Source organism: Delphinus delphis, chromosome 17 (genome assembly GCF_949987515.2).
Source record: "Delphinus delphis chromosome 17, mDelDel1.2, whole genome shotgun sequence".
NCBI classification, from domain to species: Eukaryota; Metazoa; Chordata; class Mammalia; order Artiodactyla; family Delphinidae; genus Delphinus; species Delphinus delphis.
The window spans coordinates 57,952,499-57,973,862 of record NC_082699.1 but is presented as its reverse complement, the minus strand read 5'-3'; the positions used below and the strand labels follow the sequence as shown (position 1 = coordinate 57,973,862).

General features: G+C 36.1%; 1 protein-coding gene across 1 annotated transcript in view; it reads left to right on the top strand.

Moving 5' to 3' along the window:
• TRPS1 (transcriptional repressor GATA binding 1) overlaps positions 1-21,364 on the top strand; it is a 252,939-nt gene that overhangs the window by 115,499 nt on the left and 116,076 nt on the right. The gene's annotated exons all lie outside the window — the stretch shown is intronic.

The window sequence follows — 21,364 nt, the reverse complement described above, 5'->3', positions numbered from 1 at the left end:
TAAGGCAGACACTGATCTGCACATTACAAATTGTTATATACAAATATACAAAGTGCCCGATCCTTATAAAGTTTACATCACAATAATCTTTGTAAAAGACTATTATTTTTTGAAAGAGTATTTACTCAACTATAATAATGCAATAGAAAATATATAATTTGATATTATTTTAAAGTAATTTTTATATAACGTTACAATTGTCCCATTACTGTTAGGACGCATGCTTGGACTTCCTTTTGCAGTAGATGCAATACGTCTGTAAAGATCCTTCTGTTCTCTAGGACACCTCATTTCCCTATTAGATAGTGATGCCTTTTTATGCTTCAGCATTCTGGCACCAGGATGGAGGGGCTGTAGTCTGTGACCATTGTACTAGGTCAGATTTAATTAGTCATTTCTCGGATGGACCTTCCCCTCTGGATATGGTCAGGATTAAAGTTTGAAGGTGAGAGTGCTTTGAAGAAAAAAGAAGTGCTGACAAATAGTATGTCTTCAATCAGTTGTGTAAAAGGGAGAATGTAAGCTTTATAAGAAGTAATGGGAACACTTTTTATAACAACCACATTATTACAGAAATTAAAAGAAGAGTGTTAATGGTACAGCTCAATGACAGTGCAGTTTGTGGGTTAGTTTTAGTTAACTGTCTAAAAATTCCTGTGCTGCAGTTTTGAATTAAAAATACTAATTTATTTCTATACCCTAAGAAAGGGATGTATTACTATAAACCACTGTCATGTACTGTGCAATATACTGAGAAATTTCTGTTGAAAAATTATCCTTAAAATTTTTAGTTTAAATATGCATTTTATTTTACACTCGTGATAGCTAATCTTTGCATGAAAGGTAGCAGAATTATTATTTTCTTCTGATATGAACAAATAAAGTGATAGCAGCAGACAGCAGATCAGAGCGTATCTGATGTGTCTCTTTTTTTTAAAGAGATGAAGTAACTCTCCCAAGAAATTCCAGCATTTTCAGATTATAAAGCACATTATGTAACATCATACACTAGCATGGATGTCAGACAGATTCTTTAATTTTTTTGGAAAGGCCTTGTAGCACACTTAATCTGCAGATCCTTTCCGGGAGGGTGGGGGAGAAGCATATCCTGTTAGATTTGGTGACATAAAGGTCAAAAGATAAACTGTAAGTGATACCTATGTTTATTTTTTTGACAGTGTTAAATTAGCAACCCCTCAGACCTCTCCTGGAGAAGTACAACCTGAGTAATTGAACATGTCACTGGGGAGTATGCTTGGTTAAGCTGATTCCTATTATGTTGACTTGTCAGGGGCCAATAATTAAAGCTGAGGAGCGATGCTCATTAGTGTCTGCAAGATGATTCAAAGAGTAAGAGGGAGAAGTCCTCCTCGAGGCACACCTGCAAAAGGCAGGCGTTGCATGGAGGTGAGAGCAGACGGACTGGCTTGCTTTTCTGCTGCGTTAGCAGTCCAGCTCTAAAAGGGATGCACTAAATTAAGTGTTGCAAATGTATTCTCCTCAACTTCGATTTTAGAATGCATTTTACTTCTGCCTTTGAACATAATTTTGTTCCATGCAATCATATTCTGCTCAATTATGTTTTTATGCTATATACGATGTTTTAGAAAATAGATACAAGTCTATTCAAAAGCACTTTGAAAAAAATTTTATACGAGTAATCATTTCATTCATTTTACTGGAAGCATCATAATAATCAAAATCTGCTTTGCTTCTTTGAACTCTCAATACCCTGCACGTAAAGCATGTGAGTTATCCAGCTTTGACGATAAAGGCTTTAGCAGCATACATTTGTCACATTTACTTTGCAAAAATGGAAATTTTTCATGTATATTTAGCGTGAACCAAAGCACATGTACGTGAGCTTTGGCTCTGGAGAAACCTAGAAGAAAAAACTACAGAGTATGTGTGGAATTTAAATTTATCACAACTTGAGCAAAGCTGTGGGCTTTTCTGGAACAACCCATACTTTTTAGCACTGGGATGGTATGGAAACTTGAATCATAAAACCATGAAACTCTTTTGTTCGTCTTCTTTTGAAATTTGCCTTAGATAGGCTCAGATTTTGCAAACCCATCATGGTATCATGAAATACCCTAATATTTTTGGAAAAGTAGGACAAATAATTTGTTGAACATATTTTTTTCCTGTAATCTGGTTTTGGAAAAAAAGTGTTTTGAGTGGTAAACTGGCCTTTTTTTTTTTTTTCCAGAAATAAAATTGTTTTAATTTTCAGAAATTTATAATAGGGTAATTCACATTAGTCAAATTTAAATAAAGAAACCAATTGGTGTTTTAAAAAAGACTTGATATAATGTAACATCCATTCTTTTTTTGTTTTTACATTTTATTTTATTTTTTAACATCTTTATTGGAGTATAATTGCTTTCCAATGGTTGTTAGTTTCTGCTGTATAACAAAGTGAATCAGCTGTACATAAACATATATCCCCGTATCTCCTCCCTCTTGCGTCTCCCTCCCACCCTCCCTATCCCACCCCTCTAGGTGGTCACAGAGCACCGAGCTGATCTCCCTGTGCTATGTGGCTACTTCCCTCTAGCTATCTGTTTTATGTTTGGTAGTGTGTATATATATGCCCATGCCACTCTCTGACTTCGTCCCAGCTTACCCTTCCCCCTCCCCATGTCCTCAAGTCCATTCTGTACCTCTGTGTCTTTATTCCTGTCCTGCCCCTAGGTTCTTCAGAAACATTTTTTTTAGATTCCATATATATGTGTATTTGTTTTTCTCTTTCTGACTTACTTCACTCTGTATGACAGTCTCTAGGTCCATCCACCTCACTACAAATAACTCAATTTTGTTTCTTTTTATGGCTGAGTAATATTCCATTGTATATATGTGCCACATCTTCTTTATCCATTCATCTGTCAATGGACGCTTAGGTTGCTTCCATGTCCTGGTTATTGTAAATAGTACTGCAATGAACATTTTGGTACATGACTCTTTTTGAATTATGGTTTCCTCGGGGTATATGCCCAGTAGTGGCATTGCTGGGTTGCATGGTAGTTCTATTTTTGGTTTTTGAAGGAACCTCCATACTGTTCTTCACAGTGACTGTATCAATTTACATTCCCACCAGCAGTGCAAGCATCAAAAACTCTACAAATAATAAATGCTGGAGAAGGTGTGGAGAAAAGTGAACTGGCCCTTTTGTTTCCAGGGTTGCCTCTGTGAAATCCATCCTTCACCCTTCAGCTGGAGGGATGTATGTGTCTTTTACAAGATTTCAGAACTAAGGCTGGAGTCTTTAGCTTAGCACAGGGGTCCCCCCATGTTATGTGTCCTCAGGATTTAGCCTTGAGGAGGCTCTTTGTGAACCCGAGGTTTGTAGAGCTTGTATCACTGAGAAACCATGTTAGAATGAAATTGTCTGTGTTTCTCTCTCCCCCAGTTGAAGGGCAGGGACTGAGTCTTGTTAATGTTTTTATGCATTAGCAGTGGTGGAAGCTCAGTTCAAGTTGGTTAAACTTAACTTAGTCAAGGTGCAGAAGAGACCTTCAGGGATAGTTACAGATTTCCAAGAATACCAAGGGCTGTAGAAGTCAAGTAGAACAACCTCCTGCCCAATGCCAGGAATTCCTTACCTGATGTTCTTTAACAGATCCTTGGCAGGCATGGTAGAAATTTTCTTGTGTTAAGGAGATGACTACTTAGCAAAGCAGCTGTTTCTAGATTGGGCAACTCCAGTTGATAACAATAGCACACAGCAGTTAAAAGAGCTGTACTGTGCATGAATTTTCATTTAAGTGACTGAGGCACGAATTATTATCACCTCCCTTTTGGAGATAAAGAGGCTGAACTTTAGAGAGGTTGAGTGACTTGCCAAAGTCCCACAGCTAATTAGTGGACCCCCTGGCATGGGGTCCATGTGTGCCTGCCTCAAGAACTGGAATGCTTGGCTGCTAAACCCATACCACAGCTGCCCCTGTCTGTGGCATTGTTACAAAGCTATTTTTGATTACATTCCTTTCCAAAAGCCCACTGTTAGAGATTTTTAAAACTCCACAAATCATGTGTTACCACTAGAAATCGTTCTTGATTTTTTTTTTTTTTTAAAGAAGGAGAGACTTTAGCAACATTTGTTATCCATCCAGGCTTCCGAAGTCAACATTGCCCATCAGATTGCAGCTTCCTTGAGTTTCTCCAGTAAAGCTGTAATTTACATTTTAATACTTCATGTATCTTAAGTCTTACTCTGAAGGGCTGCTTTTAACAAGGTAGTATAGTGGAAAGTCTACTTGACCAAGATGCCTAAATCTGTCTTAACTAGATGGAAAAACTTGTGTGAGCCACCCAATGGACATATAGTCCTTTAGCTGTCAAAAGGGGCATGGGGGAATCCATTTTCTACCAATCTTCTGGGGTTGATATTAGAATAAGACCGCCTATATACGAGAACACTTTTTATCAGTGTATGTACTGAAACTTTTTGCTCTTCCTTAGAAGTGCTTATGGTATTGATGCCCTCCCCTTATACAGTATGATATTTCCCTATGACCTGTCATATTGGACACATAATCAATAAATATTGACTCTTGTGGCAATGGTATCATGCTGAATATATACTCATTTTCATGAAGAACACTGACAGTGCTTAAATTTAAAAGGCTCTGTCCTAAGCCTTGAGCATTTTTTCTTAAAGCTTCCTAATAGTTGGGAGTTGGGGGAGGATGGAGAGGTGTTTAATTAGACATTTTCATTTTTAAATAAATTTCTTGATTAAAACTAGAAACAGCTCAGCTTCCACCTTAACTCATAAATTTTAAAGATTTCTCTTTGCGATAGAGTGAGATAAACCAATTATATATTCTGCCCAGTATGTCTCTCATCTGTTCCTTTAAAAAACGTTAAAGCGCCATTGAATCAATTTTTACGGTACTATTAATCAGTGTAATCAGTATTAATACACTACTTTACCAGCTCAGTGCCACTTGTCAGTAATATGACAGGGCAAATTTTACATCTTCTTCACAAAGGCTTTCATCTATTAGGGGGGAAAAAAGGAGATCAGGATTTTAATTGTTAGCAATCAGAAGTCTATGTGATTAAGACTGGCATTCTGAACAAGACACACCAGAGATTTTGCTGGGAATATTTTTTCATCCCTTACTAATTCTTTTATGAATTTGAATATAGCTTTATTTACCGATGCCTTGAAACTTTAATTATAGCCCCACTGGAAAGCAATATGCCTGTTAGAAAGATAAAAGAATTTGTTAGAGTTCAGCGTTTTTAAATGTGGTTTCTACCTGCCTCCTTCCCCCTTATGCCTTGGTTTGTAGGTTTCTGAAATATACGTTCCTCTTCCTCAATCCTCCAAAATGAATCTTACCGATTTGGTTTATAATAGTCCCACTTTAAGACTTGATTTCTTTAGGTTTCAGCTTGTTATGAGTACGTGTTTTCTGTGAAAATAGAAGTGATCCTTTGAGGAGCCACATGTTAATTTATTTCTAGCATTTATACCCCAGCACAGTTTAGTTCATTAGGTAATTAATTAGCTGTTCGAAGCAGAGAACAGGATCCAAAAGAAAAATCCAGTTAAATGCATGAGGCAAGGAAAGTGATGGAGAGATGGCTAACATAAAGGTTACCACTTTTCAGGGGTTAAGCCTTTACTGGGATGACAGTAGATCCAGATCTCTTTACAGGGAACCTGTTGGGAGAAAGCAGGGTAAGAAGACGGGGCCAAGAAAGTTCTGATTTTCCTGAAGCTGATTATGATGATTGCTTCCCATCTGGACCACTTAACAGTGTGTTATGCTTTTAATGACCAGAGGACCAGGTCACTTGCTTAAGGTCCCAGAGCTAGTGACAAGAATTCACACCCAAGTCACTCTGCAACACAGCCCATGAGCTTAAACCCCATGCTTCACTGGCCCAGTGAAAGCTAGAGAGACTCATTGGAGGATTTCAGCTTAGCACAGAGAATAAAATGAAAGGGAGAAGGGGGAAAGAGAGAATGCAGTCATCTTTTGTACTCTTCCTTCCTTGACTAAAAAAAAAATAATGATACTTAGAAAGTCATTTTAACAAAGTATGGGTAATAAAAATATCTTTTGAGTGCTGTTTGATATGGCATTTTCATGATTTTATCAGACATGAATTATACTATTTGATATATTTCTTAATATAATTAAAAAGTAAAATTAAGTAAACTTCCCGTAATTTGGATGCTAGATTAAAACCCTAATTTCTAGGAAATTACAAAGTCAGTGATAAACTTCAAATGTAGTTGACAACTGTACTGACAGTTTTATTATGTAAGCATTTGAACTGGGCCTTTGTGGGGAGAGTTAACATGGGATTCGAATTTTTTTCTCAGAATTATTTAATCACTGCCTCTTGTCTGTATTTGTGGGCATCTGCCCTTCTTTTCACCCCCCTAGATCTGGATCTAGAACGAATGAACCTCTGCTCTGTGTTTAAAAGTTAGCCAATTTCAATCAAAGTAGAAGTTGTTAATTCATTCACAGTCATGGATAGTTATGCAGATAACTGCTTTGCCCAAGTTTATGATGTCTGTTTGTATTAAATAACTATAATTGTAGATAATTTGAAAAAATTTAAAGTAATTTATGGAAATATTAACTAGCTAAACATTAAAAACTCTGTGTGTGTTAGCTATATTTTTACATACCAAGATCATTACATTTATATTTCTTTCCTCCTTTATCCAATAGGCATACAGTGTTTTCTTTTCTTGAAGCACTAAGGATAAAATATGTCAAATTCAGAGTGACTTATAAAACAAATACTATTATGTAAGAGCTGTTGTATTTCTGAGATCAAAACAAATAGTATCCCAAGCGTAACTTACATACATTGGAAAACTGATTTTGATTGTTAGAGGAAAGTCACTGATTGGTACAGGGTTTTTACGTTTTTTTGTTTGTTTGGGTTGCATTTTTTGTAGGTAGCAGTGATTTTTGTTCAAAACATATTGCATATGACTTTTAAATATACATGTATTTATGCATGTGTTTATGCATAGATATGTAGTTAATTACATGAAATGATTTAGTTATATATTATATATATTTCAATTCATGACATTTTATTTCTTTTGAAAGTTGCTTTCTGCCTACTCTTGGCATTTTCTAAATAGGTTCTGGCATATAGATAATGTCAGGTCAAGTGTACAACTTGGACAATTTGAAAAGACTTTTTTGTTTTTCCTTAAGGGAGGGATGATAATAAATTAAAGGCATTATCATGCTATTGTTGTATATGTATATTTTCAGATTAGAAAATGTCTTATGTTGTTTTCAGGTTTTATTGTATTCTGTGATATCTGGGGATGAAAGAATCAAAATTGGTGAAGTGAGTTGTAATATGTGTGTTTCACTCATATAACTTTATATTCATTTTCACTTCTTTGAGTCTATTCTTGAAATGAAACAGTGAAACCCTTTGTCCTAAAACTAATTTTGAATAATGGAGTTATAATGTATAATTAAAATATACTTTGAGATTGACTGTTGAAAGGTCATTGGTTGTTTGGATTATTTTCATAAATCCTAACTGAATCATCTATAATATGCATAATGAAATGGCTACCCTGTGTTAAGATAATCATTTTTAGTAAATATAGAATATTGTATAGATCTGTTCAGTTGTTTTTATTTTGGCTTTAGTTTCAAATAGTTTCAAGAGTAAAATAACTGATAGCACTGAATGTTTTGTGGTATTTTAATGACTATCTGTTCTTTAAGATTATTAGATAGTGTCTGCCAGCAATGTCCAAGGCCCTTAGGCATAGTAAAGAAGGGATATGAATTATCTAGATGAGAATTAAAGACACATTTAAGAAAACACAGTGTTAACTATTGAATCAATTTGAATTCTTTGACCATCCAGTCAAAGTACTGCTGAATAGAGCATAGAAAAGTATAATTCGTGTGTTTTAATCACACAGGTTACCATATTGACATCAGTAGAAGGAGCTTTAATATTGGATCCACGGAGAGCAGCATCTTAGGTTTCTTAATTTCAGCGTACTTGCTCATCAAGATGCTGTTTCTTGTGTTGGACCGCATGCGATAGAAGTAGTTTCTGACAGAGTGAAAAAGTGACAAAGTGAAAGCGTTGTAAGGAAATACCTTCTCAAATCATGCATAAGCATCCACTTCAGAAATTACATATAAGAGCTGCAAATGATGAGATTGATGAAGAGGATTTTGTTTGCAGAATTCTCAAAAAAACAATTGTTAAAAGAAAATTTTCTCACTTATGTTAAGGGACAGTACATACGCATTCAGATATCATGTACTGCTTATCTGTATTTTAAAATGAGTGTATTTAACCATAGGAACTTTAAACAATATATGAAAAGATGGAAACAAAAAAGTTATTTCTTTTTCTCCTCCTTCCTTTCCACTCTCTTCCCCTTCTCCTCCTCCAATTAGGTTCACTTACTTGTAAGTTCTGAAGTCTTTTTGTGGTTCACAAAGAGCAAAAACCAAGAATCCCACAGAAATTACACTTTCCTGGAGAATGAAGTGATTAAATGTAAAAAATGAGACATTTGAATTAATACAGTTGTTAAAGCATTAGTGGACTTCAGTGCCTCTGTCAGACAAAAATGGTTGTGCTTAAGTTCATGTTGGTATAAATAACTGGACGTTACTATAAATATTGTCCATGAAGTGGATTTTCTGAGGTTGCTGGATGCCTATTAATTTTATTGAGTAAAATAGTATAGTACAAATTTTAGTTACTTTTTTCAGGTATAATTAGAAGATATTCTTCCCACACTGAGATGTTAGCTATAGCACTAGCTGGCATCTCAACTGATGCTGGGGAGACACAGGAATTAGAATTCAGTGCCTTCCTGATACTCCTACATGTGTGCAGTCCAGCATCATATAGGTCATGATTACAGAGTTCCTGAGGGCCAGGTGGGAAAATATTTTATATATTAATTCATCAAATCTTCACAGCAATCCCAGGAGTTAGATACTATTACTCCCATTTTACAGATGAAGAAAATGAGGTCTGAAGAAGGCAAGGGGCTACTTGGTGGTGGACTGGAATTTGAATTTGAGATTTGGTACTAGATCTTTTCCCTTAAACACCAGTCTCTTCTGCTTCCTTCCCATTGTTACAGCCACTAAAGCGATGCTTCAGGGATTAAGAATTACTCCTCTTTTGGCCTGAAGTTTCCTTTAAATCCTCTGATATCTTATTAGGATTTTATTTCACGTTTAAGGTACATTTTTTGTTCATTTTGCCTTGATGAATTGTAAGTAACGATTTGAAAAAAACCCGTCTACTGTTGAGGCTATTTGCATTTTCATGTTTTATTGTTGAGGGCGCTGTCAGTACTGTGTTGAACAGACAGGAGCGTCTAGAACATTTTATTAGAGCAGTTTCAGGGAAATCATTCCTCAAGTTATTTTTGTCAGAGAAAAACCTGAGGATTTTGTAAGGTGAGTAAATGATCTACACACAGATGAGAGGGCCATTTTAAAATCCAAAATAAATTAATTTAGACTGTTAGTTGTCTTGAAGTATCATTTCATTTTTGCTTCATTTTAATTTGATCTCATCGTGCGTGGGAAGAGAAAAGACTTTGGGCTTTAAACAAGTTACTAAAGTGAGTCTTAATGAAGAAAAACATAGCATCACCATTTTTCAATTTGATAAAGAGGCAGCCTCAATTTTTAAAATCTTTATTTTGGTAAAATCTTTTTTAGTTCTCACTTGCGTAAACGTCAATCAAAGATCTAGTATTTAACACAAAATCAACACTCAGTTCTTTCAGAAGGAAAATCATAGATGGCTAAAAAATATTAAAAGGAATTTTAAGGGGTCTTTGAAAAGCTAATGACTTGGCAATTTTTAAGTTATTCCTAATCTTCAATGAAACAAAATTTACAAAAACTTGATATTAGATATGGATATATGTATCCCAACAACAGAAGCAACAGAACTCACATAAATTCAAACTTAATTTAATCCTTATCACCTCAGTGTGGTACCCTAAGATCTTCCAAGCTGTATCTTTTCTATAAAACCATGCCTACCTCCTTAGGAGAGTGATGATGAGCAGTGTAACTTGCTCATTTTCCCCACATGCTTCAAGTGCTGTTGAAAATATCCTGAGTCTTTTATTTTTATCCGTCTCCCTCCTTTGGGCCTCCACATCCTTAGGAAGCCAACCTGCTTCAAAAACTGCTATATAGGGACTTCCCTGGTGGCGCAGTGGTTAAGAATCCTCCTGCCAATGCAGGAGACAAGGTTTCGATCCCTGATCCGGGAAGATCCCACATGCTGCGGAGCAACTAAGCCCGTGTGCCACAACTACTGAGCCTGCGTGCCACAACTACTGAAGCCCGCATGCCTAGAGCCCGTGCTCCGCAACAAGAGAAGCCACTGCAATGAGAAGCCCGCGCACCACAACAAAGAGTAGCCCCCGCTCACCGCAACTAGAGAAGGCCGCCCACAGCAACAAAGACCTAATGCAGCCAAAAATAAATAAATAAAATTTATATTTTTAAAAAAATGTAGCTAGAAAAAAGAAAACCTGCTATATAATGACTTCATGAAACTGTTTATGTCAGGCTTTTGGAGAGTACGGATTCTCTGCTTTTTGCAAGTAATATATAAAAGGCATAGGTTTTGTTCCTGGGTTTTGTTCAGTAAATTGAAAAGAGAAAGCTAGAGCTGGTGCTTCTTGTGGAACTATGATCATTTTGGAGTAGGTCACATTGTGAGACTGAAAATTGTTTAATTATAGCGTTTGACAGTTCTCTTGTAATAATAATAGTATTTATATAGCCTGTTTCATCTTCAGAGCATTTCACAGGCACTAATTAGTTCTCACAACATGCCTGTGAGGTGGGTAAGTATCATCATCCCCATTTGACAGATGTGAAAATCGATGCAAGCAAGTTAAGAGTCTTGCCATTGGCCATAGTGGGAAGTCAGAATCTAAAACCAGGATGCAAACGCAGGAGTGGCTGGTGCCTAAATCCCCTTCCTTAGCCCTAAATTAGGCCTCCTCTCTCTTCCCCCCCACCCCGATCTTCTCATCTTTTCTTTTTTTTTTTTTAAGTCCTGAAGGGACTCTGTGTGGTGTTTTCCTTTTCAGTTTTCCTCTTAGAGAGTAGTTTTTTTAACACTGCCCCAGAAATAAATAAATCATCTTAGTATAACAGCTTTAAAGACCTAATATGTCTAATCAGGATATAAATATTTCAGAAAGTCAGGAAATGAATTAGGTTTGGGTGCAAGAAAGGATTCCAAATTACATTTTGTCTAATAAATATTGCATCCGTAAACAGTAAAAGTAATGATAGTGATTAGTTAACAGTATCAAATAAAACATGCATTTAAAATGAACCTGACCGGACATTTTTGTGTCATCCTGACTGATGTGTACACAGTCCATTCTTTGAAAAATCAGGGCATTCATTTGAATTGTAAATTGCCAACATTGTAAATTGCAGTAGTCTTGTTGTGCTGAGATGTGACAAATTACAAATGGAATATTGGCTGGGCTTCCATATCGTGCATTTCTCCTCCACTAGCTGCTACTATCACCATTAATCTCTTTTGCAGAAGCTGCATGGAGAATTGTTCTGCACATGGAAAGAACATTAAGTTGCATTGTTGGCTTTTGCAGGGCTCTGTGTGGCTTCTCTGACCTCTAACTTTTCATATTGGTGTAATTCAGTACAGTGCTACTCATGTTGGGCCCTGCTGTGTGTGGATAGAAGAGGTTCTGGCGCAGTTTATGCCTGACAGCTCACTTAATAAATATTATGTTACAGTCCAGAATTTTAGCTATAATGTGTCAAATATATCTTAAAATGGAATATGGTCCTTAAAAAAATCTGTATCAGAATCATAAAATGTATCAAGGATGAGTGGATTCTTAATCTATCTCTCATTTTACAAACGAGGAACCTGAAATTGAATGCTGCTTAATAAAGATTGATTTTGGGGTATGAGGCAACCTATGTATCTGTCAGAGCTAAACAGTGTAGTGTTTTCAAGTGGAATGCTTGACCTCTGTACCCATTTAATTTTTCTAGTTGTTGAGTTTTCATCTTAAAACACAAATAAATTATGCACGTAACTTTGGAAGTGGGTCTACATATAGAGGTTACATTTTAGCTGGGCAGTGTGAAATGGTTCTACTGCCTTAGCATAACTTATGAATATTGGGTACACTAGAATAAAGATTATTATAACTTTTTGTTTTTAATGGTGCCTAGTGAAAGCATTAATGTGTATTGAGTGAAGGTGAAGTTGAAAATTTTGCACTATGATGATAAAGAAAGATGGATATTAAGAAAGTACAGTAGAAACCCTCTTAACCCATCTCCATTTAACTAGCGCTCCCTGCATCCTCTTGTAAAATGCATCACCTGATGGCCGCAGCATGCTGAGGGCCTCTAGATAGTAGACTGTATTCAGTAATGTAATCTATAGACACTTCTGGAGCTACTAATTGACTTGTGTGTCTACCAAGAGTCTGTGGGGATTGTTCCAAACCCATCATGGCATTTAAACTTATTATTATATTCACATAAATACATTAAAAAGTATATAAAGTTATGACATCTGAAATGAAAATTCTTCCATGACTGCAAAAATGAATACTTTAGAAAGATTTAATAAAGTGTATCACTTGAAGTATCAAATTAAGTGTGGATGAGATCATTATAAAAGATTAGGGGGCTTCCCTGGTGGCGCAGTGGTTGACAGTCCGCCTGCCGATGCAGGGGACTCGGGTTCGTGCCCCAGTCCGGGAAGATCCCACATGCCGCGGAGCGGCTGGGCCTGTGAGCCATGGCCGCTGAGCCTGCGCGTCCGGAGCCTGTGCTCCGCGACGGGAGAGGCCACAACAGTGAGAGGCCCGTGTAGCGTAAACAAACAAACAAACAAACAAAAGATTAGGGAAAAGATCATAAGCATTCAGAAATCTTAGAGGATCCATTTGTGCATGGGTTTATGTAAGAAAGACAACTTGGTATCTAATGCAAAGATTGGCAAAAAATATATTTTATGTGTTTTAACATACGACAAATGGTTTAATTGAATATGATAACTGATATCATACTACATATGGCAGTTTTTAATGATTCCCCACTTCAACTGACTTTTTCAATTGTACTGTTCAGTCAGCTGGTGAGGTGACTTACACAGTGATGAAGCTCACGACATGTTACTCACTGGTCTTCTTTACTTCATGTGTCTAAAATCACCAGTCATCAGTTGGTTGTTTCGAGTGGACTTAGCTTTATAATAGTACTGATTTTTAATCATCCCTTGATATTTACTACATTTTCTTACAAATTATATACTTTCTCACTAGTGTAATATTCTGCTTTGACTATAACATTTGTGTATTTTAGAATATTAGTATTGATTAGAGTGTCCATTATGCCATTTTGCTATTTTGTACAAAAACTTAAAGATGTTAGTCTTTCTTCCCTGATGGAGTTTGTAATCCAGGAGACAGATGATGAATTCTAGATTCTGAGAGATGAAGGGAGATTGGCAGTCTGAAAAACAGAACAAACATACTGCAGTCAAGAGGTGGTGTGTGGAATTTGAAGGTTTCTCTTGCCAAACGGTACCCAATTCTCATTCAACCGAAAAATAATTTGCACAAACTTTGAAGAGTGAGAGAACTGTGATTCTTAGGAGCAGGTTTTCAGATGCTAGATGATGGATCGTTGAGATGGGATGAATTATCCAGGAAAATGAGAAACTGGAAGAGGTTGAGATGAGACATAAGGATTTGGAAGTGGTGGCAAAAATTGGATAATCGAAGCTAAAAAATCCAGAGATATTTTTGGAGCTCTAGATTGGAAATTAGAGTGAGCTTGACCCTGATCCCCTAACCTTTCATTGTAACCCTTGTTGATACCTTTCCAGTGAACCTGTTGTGCTATGTTATGGACAGCTCTTTGCTGATGCATCTGCCTCAATGGAGTGAGGAAGGATTCTTTGATTCCTTTTCCTTCTATTTCTAGTATCTGAGACAGTATAGGCCATCAGTAAATTTCAGCTAAATGCAGCAAGAAATCAGAAACTAGAGAATTGTTGTTACATACTTACTTTAGGTTGACTCAGTGTGATGTGATATTTATAGGCATCTAGAATTTTGTGTATGTTCATTTGTTTTTTTTTCCCATGTGGTTTCCTTTGATGCAGATCTTCATGGTAAGTGAATGCTTTACTTTTTTGATTTTTTGTTGGCAAGATTGGTTGAAAAAACAAAAGCTTCAATTTAGAAAAACTGAGTCAGAACTATAGGTCTGTCTCTTACTAGCTCAGTGGCCATAAACAGGTTACTTTGGATTAATCATCTGTAAAATAGGAGTTATTATTCCTGCCTTTCAGTATTTTTAATACTTATGGATAGAAATGATTAAATTAGAATATTACAAGGCATATGTTATCTGGCACATAGTATGTTCTCTGTAAATGTTTCCTGATTCTAAGTATTGCTTGCAGAAAAATGAATGCATCTCAGAAGAAATATTTGGAAGCTCACTGTTTTGTTTTCTGAAATTGTGGAGAATTGACATTTGCTTCCACTCTTAAACATTACTTCCTCATGGTCATTTAGGTAATTGCATTATCTTCCTTATGATTTCATATATATATGTATATATTGAATATATATATCCACACACACATACTTATACGTATATATGGCAAAGAAAGGCCTGAAATACTGAGAAGTACAAAATGGGAATACTAATGCAATTCATGACCATTTCCCAAATTTGCTGGCAAGACAGTCTATAAAATGTGTCATTTGTACATCTTGTTCATAGAACAAACAAAATAATACTTAACTGTGTAATAATATACAGTATTAAATCCCCCTGGGAAAAGAGTTGGCTTTAAATACTTTGCAAATAAACTTTCAAGTTAGTGATTTACACAGTTAATTATAAACAACAAGGCTTGTAATTAAGTGTTGCCATTTTGGGTGGAATTGGTTTCACCCATCACTAATCCATCTATTCTTGTCTTTGGCCTTTGAGAGATTAGGGGAAAATGCACAGGATGAAAAGTTTAACTTGTCAAGTATAAATTTAGATGCAAAGTCAGGAATATCAAACACTGCAAGTGATAATTATCGCCACCTGGAAATAATTTGTACCAGTGAGTTAGTAAAGAATTCTCCCTTTCTGCTAATGGGGAGTTTTTAACCTCCTGATCACTGAAGCACTCCCTGCAGTTTACAGTGATGTATCCTGTGGTTCATTCCCAGTAGTCAACATAGCACCAAGCAATTAGTAGAACACTGGAGGATAAGTGTTAGCTTTGTGAAATGTGAGTAAGATTAAACCAAGGGCAAATTAGAAGCAAGGATGATCGGCTGTCCGGTTTTTAAGTTACTTGAAGTCCATCCAGCTCAGTTACCTGTCACTTCAGTTTCAACAAAGCCTGGACCTTTTGTTTAAACGGCGAATAAATAAAAATTTTAAGTGATTGGGTTTTCTGGATTATATCTTAATATCTTACAGACATAGTTTCACCTATGTTAAAAAAATCTTTTTGAAGTCATAAGATGTGCCTGTTTCATAGAGACTTAATTTGGAGTCCCAAAGCATGGCGATCAGAGAATAATTTTTTATAATAAATAAATATGGGTTTTAAATACCCATAAGTAGTTGACCTACTTAGACTTACTTAAGAGTTTAGGAGGCAAAAGTTGTTTTTATTCCCTGATGGCTTTTTATATATGATTGAGTTTCTTAGCTTTATTGAGATTTTGTGATTGTTAATGGGATTTCTGTATAGCCCTCTGTAGGCAAGAGTTGATTTTGAAATTTTTGACTGCTTGTGTTTAACAAGATTTGATTCCCATTCTCAAACATTTACATGTATAATTCTGAGAACACATTTTATTTAGCACAATATAGTAAACAAAATGAATCATAACTATGAACATTTCCAAAGGCATTTCTTGGATAAGTTCTTATAAAAAGAAAAACTAAGCTACATGTAAAAGACTTATGGAGTGGAAGAACTTAGGTGTTTGAAGTTAGCTTCTGAGTTGATTTAAAATTATATCTGGCCCTTTCTCTTTAAGAAAAGATTTTTTTTTAAGGAGTCATCTAATAGAAAATTTAAAACAACCTTCATTTGTCTAATGAGAAGGAGGAGATGGGGGAAAATCAAATATGTGTGAGCTCCCTCTGTAGCTCTGTAATAACATTTTATTAATGATATATGATGTGGTATGGAAACTTTTTTGCTAACATGTCAAAACAAATTGACTTTTCTCCAAAGGCAATTTTTAATTTTATTTTAATAGATTTTAAAGGAAAGCCCTTCACAATGTAAAATTCAGATCTTTGAATTCATGTTAATATATTTAAAATGATGAAAACATTAAAGTGCATCTATTTCTCACCAATGAGATGGAAAGAAACTTCAGCTATGTTTAGGAAGCACTCACTTAACTTCTAAACATTACAATAAAAGGCAGGGTTTAATCATGTTAAGAATCAATTTGGATTATATTGGTGACCAGATTGGCAAACTAGCCATTTGAGTTCATACTGGCTTTCATATTAATTAAAATAAGGAAATAAAATATGAACACACACAAAAATGTATTGGTGAAAATGAGGAGTAGTTTGAAATTATGTAAATGATATTTTACAATCCTGTGAAATACTATTTTATGGTACCCTAGGTTAATTTTTTAAATATGCCTTAAAAGTTTAGGGTTCAGTGAACTGCATTATTATAAATATTAGCCTTTCCCTGTATCCTGTCCCTGTATGCATAGGAGTGATTTCAGAAACAGATACCTTAGTACTTTACCTTAGTTACCTCAGTAATTTCATATTTTGAGTAAGAATCATCTAATCTTACTCTTTTAGAATTTAATTTTAAGAAATTCTGTTATGACAGGAAATGGTAGAATTCTTGACTATATGTATCTATTTGTGTAATAGTGGGCAATGTAATCATCACCCAAATTGAAATGTGAAATTTTGGGGTTTGAAATATTACTCAGATTATAATACTCTGCATTTTTTTGATAACAATTAAGATTTACAGTGAGCTGAAGCACTAATTTTATCTGATATCTAAAGCAGGTGAATCAAAAGTCTTGACTCTGATGTGTGAATGACTTTTTACTCTAGATATTACTTTTTTAATCTTTTTTTTTTCACCTTTTAAAACCTAAGACATTTTTGGGGCGGTAGCAGGGGAAGTTCCTAGTGAATTTTTAACTTTATAAAGAGTATTTCTGTTTTACCTAAATAATTATTAGAACTGGTAATTGAAAAAGAAAGGAATGTATAATGCAGTTTATTTCTCCATGTTTCTCCCTTCAGATTCAATCCATGGCAGTTAGTATCACATGTCTTTAACACTTTCTGAAATCATTGTTGTTGATTTACGTAAGAAAACCTTGAGGGCTTCCCTGGTGGCGCAGTGGTTGAGAGTTCGCCTGCCGATGCAGGGGACACAGGTTCGTGCCCCGGGCCGGGAAGATCCCACATGCCGTGGAGCGGCTAGGCCCATGAGCCATGGCTGCTGAGCCTGCGCGTCCAGAGCCTGTGCTCCACAACGGGAGATGCCACAACAGTGAGAGGCCCGTGTACTGCAAAAAAAAAAAAAAAGTTAATCTTGATCTATAGAAAAGAAAAAAGGCAAGAAAGAGATTGAGTTTTGGGGCATTGTCTTTTTTCCCTTTACATGTGTGGAAAATGTTTTTATCTTCAGAAGTCTTTTGCCATATGTTGTGAACTTAATGTTTATGTCCTGCCTAAATTCATATGTTGATGTTCTAACCTCCCACCTCCCCAAACATGCGATGATATCTAGGGGCTTTTGGGAATTAATTAAGGTTAGATGTGGTCATGAGGGTGGGGCCCTGGTCTAAAGGGATTAGTGCTCTTATAGGAAGAGACACCAGAGAGCTTGCTTTTGCTCTATGTGGGTGTGTACAAAGGAGAGGTCATGTTAGCACAGAGCAAGAGGGCAGCTGTCTACAAGCGAGGGAGAGAGCCTTCACCAGAAACTGAACTCTGCCAAATCTTTGATTTTTGATTTTCCAGCCTCCAGAACTGTGAGAAAATAAATTTCTGTTGTTTAAACCACCCAGTTTATGGTATATTTTATGGCAGCCTGAGCTAAGATACCATGTTCAGAGGGAATTTAAAATGAAAATTTTAAATTGACAAAATAATGTAACTACTTTTGCTAGCTAGGAAAAAAATACATGCATAGTTTGTAGGAAACCCTTATGCTTTTTATTCTAATTATGTAAGCATTATATCCTCATGACAACTGAACACTTAAAATATTTTATTTTAACCTATTCACTGTCTTTTGGAAACTGTTTTCAAAAAAGACAAGTTAGATATAGGAAACGGGGCCCTTAAAATTTGGTCCTGTTCAGTGTCAAAGCTTTCATATAGGTACTCCACGTGTGACATTATAGGTGGATTTTAATCATTGGCAACATTTCAAATATTGGGGCTCATTTTCCACTGACGTGTTCACAATGGGGTGGGAAGGTACAGGGAAGGTGTAATCTTAGAGTATACTGGACAACCTAGCAGATAACCTCACAGCTTAAGGCTGTGAATCTTTCATCTCTGAACCATTAACAAGCTGCTAAAAGTTTTATCAAGCTAGAATTTACCCTCAACTCCCAGCGTTCACCACTGTTGCTGCAATATAAAAATTTGGATCATCCAGTATAATTAGAGTGCAGAAAACTTAGAACTCCTCACCTTTTTTCTTTATCTTTACTCACATCTCACATCCAATCAATCACTAATGTGTCTTCTCATCCACTCCTTTGCTTTAGACCTTGTTCTCTTTTCTCAACTTTCACAACTGGTGAGCTTCTCTTCTTGCCTTTGGGTTCGCTCTCTGTAATTCATCCTCCACTCTGCCAACAAGAGTCTACCTCCTCTAAAATATCCAGCATAGTACTAAAAGTGGAGTTGACACTTGCTGATATATGTCACAATCTTTAGAAAATATCTAAAAACAAAGTCAGGTAAAATAAATATTGATATATTCTTTGTGATAGAATATTATGACGGCATTAAAAGTCAGATTTTCAGAGAATAATTAATGACAGAAAATGGTCAGATTATGAAATTTATTCAAAAAAGAAGCCTTCAAAAACTAAAACATGAGGAATTTTTTTCTTCTTTACCATTGATGTTTCCAAATTAGGAGGAAAATATAGGAACCAGGTAAGCAATCTCAGCTTTTCCTTATGTTATTCTTTCGTTACACCAGCGCTTATAGGTTTGAATGCTCATTTAAGTATTTATGCTGATTTATTGGGTTGGCCAAAAAGTTCGGGTTTTTCCATGTCTTACGGTAAAGCTCGAACGAACTTTTTGGCCAACCCAATAATTTTTCAAAGATCTTCTATACACAAAACACCTTTATATCACCCTACCAGTTGCTGTTAGATGTCTGTTTTTGTGTGCTTTGTATGCTGTGCATACTGAGGACCTGTGCTTTCCACAAGCTGGTTTACCAGATGCTGAAAACTAGTGTTATCAAGTAACTACCTGGCATTGATCTCTGATTTTCTATTGTCCTGGTCAACATCATGGGTACTGTTTGCACAAAATAGATACACCAAAGACTTTCTGTAATGTAATACAGATTTCGTGCTGTGGGAACACCTTGTGGATGGTTCCGCTCCCTCATGAATGTGGTATAAAATTGGTGTGAAATCTTTCTGCAGGATAAGCTTTCTGTTCTTATTCAGGAGAGTTAGTTGTAGATGTTTATTGCATGAAGGTGTCCTATAAAGGCACTTATTTTCTTCCAAATAAGTTAAATGCTTAAGACATCTCTTCCTCACCAATTTCCAGACCATGTCTTTAAATTACTATTAAAAATATGGGAACAGTTTTAATGCAAATATATATATGTGTAGTTTTCAATGTACATGTTGTATATGCAATTGTTATTTTAAAATTTTACTCAGAGCAGGTTACTTAAAGCCACAGTAAAACTTTGCATAGATGTTTGAAAGTGTACTCTTAGATTTCACGTATTTGCTCACTGACCCCTCTCATGTACACCATTTCTGTGCTTTCCCTGCTAGAAAGTTCAGTTATCTTTTATTTCATTCTTGCCTTAAAGTCAGTTGGCCAACATGTCTTCTTTCTGCCAGTGTTCATATCCGTTTCCTTTTATTCCCTGTGTCACTGCCCCAACCTGGTTCTTAATCATCTTCCTAGCATCGCCTCCTGAGTGGTATAACCCACTGCCTCCAGTGATGTTGTTCTTAATTCCACTTCTTTGCATTTGATCGTTAACTGTCACCATTCTGTATGTTGATTTGTACTCATGATATTTAACTGCTCTGTTATGTGATTCCATTCTGATTTCATTCAAATCCTATTTTGAAATCGCTTCTACAAGAATTATAAATAAATAACGCATTACGTCACCTTTATATACTACATGTTGTATCATCTCCACATTTGAATAGTATTAGATATAAAGCTCTAGCTGACTTTTATAAGAGTTAAAGTGATTAGTGGTTGAAGACCTACCTATTAGCTAGACCACTGTTTATTCACTGGCTTAGTTTTGGTGGGTTTTTTTGTTTGTTTGTTTTTTTATTTTTGGCTGCATTGGGTCTTTGTTGCTGTGCGCGGGCTTTCTCTAGTTGCTGCGAGCGGGGGCTGCTCTTCGTTGCGGTGCGCGGGCTTCTCATTGTGGTGGCTTCTCTTGCTGCGGAGCACGGGCTCTAGGCGAGCGGGCTTCCGTAGTTGCGGCTCGCAGGCTCTGGAGCACAGGCTCAGCAGTTGTGGTGCACGGGCTTAGTTGCTCCGCGACATGTGGGATCTTCCCGGACCAGAGCTCGAACCCGTGTCCCCTGCATCGGCAGGCAGATTCTTAACCACTGCACCACCAGGGAAGCCCCACTGGGTTAGTTTTGAATTTTGTTTTTTATTTATCATTTATGCCCCTAGGATTTTAGCACCATTCTGAGGACAGAAGCTGGATTAATAATTGTCATTGAAGTTGAAAGTATCATGTGAATGTATCATCCAAATATTAAAGTGAGATCAAGAGTGTTTGAACCTTTATTATCATTTAAAAATGAAAGTCAGTTTTGCTTTTGTGTCGTTATGGAGTCAGACTTTCTTGGTTGTAACCCTGACACCCTTCCTCCCTGGCTACGGAAGGGCTTTACTCTCTGAGTATTGTGAGGATTGAGAGAACGTGTATAAAACTCACTTTAATGCAGTGTCTGGTGAGGCTAAGTGTTCAAGGCATGTTAGTTATTATTGTAATCAATTCCCTATTATAACGAGATATGCATTAGGCATGTAGTTACTTAACAAAAGATTAG